The sequence below is a fragment of the Piliocolobus tephrosceles genome, chromosome 4 (genome assembly GCF_002776525.5).
Source record: "Piliocolobus tephrosceles isolate RC106 chromosome 4, ASM277652v3, whole genome shotgun sequence".
Lineage (NCBI taxonomy): Eukaryota > Metazoa > Chordata > Mammalia > Primates > Cercopithecidae > Piliocolobus > Piliocolobus tephrosceles.
In genome coordinates, this window is record NC_045437.1 from 146,229,655 (window position 1) to 146,230,305 (window position 651).

Sequence of the window (651 nt, forward strand, 5' to 3'; positions counted from 1 at the left end):
GGAAGGAAAAAGGGAAGGGAAGGGAAGGAAAGGAAGGAAAGGAAAGAAAGGAAGGAAAGGAGGGGAACAAATACCAAGTAAGTTGGAATTCTATCAACTCAGATTGGAAAGGTGGGAGGATAGATTAAGATTGAATTAGTGGCAAGGTATAAAGGAATAAAGGCTTTTAGAAGATGAGCTACTACCTAAATCTCAAGGGAGGTTTTCACCTCTGTCTTCTAGTTGTGGTACAAATGGAACACTAGCAATGGAATTTACTTTATAGATGAAGCAATTCTAGGTGCCCTGCTCATGGTTCACCTATACACTGCACACTTATTGATAAATCAAAACACACAAAGCATGCACAGTAGCCCCTGTCCTCTATATACTTTCACTTCACTGCTATTCTTGGGTCCCTAGATTTCAGTTTCTCAGTGTTTAAAGTTTGAAACTAATTTTTGCCAATATAACATTGGTGTCTTTTTAGATGTCTGTTGTTATAACTGTCTTAGATAGTTCAGCCTGAATAGGACAACCACAAGAACCATTGCATTAGTAGGTTCAAACAATGGAGGGTCACCCCTGCCTCAGTATTCTGACTGGTGGGAGGGCTACTGTTAGCATTAAATTTAAATTCCTGTGGGCACTACCTGCAGTTACAATAAAGTC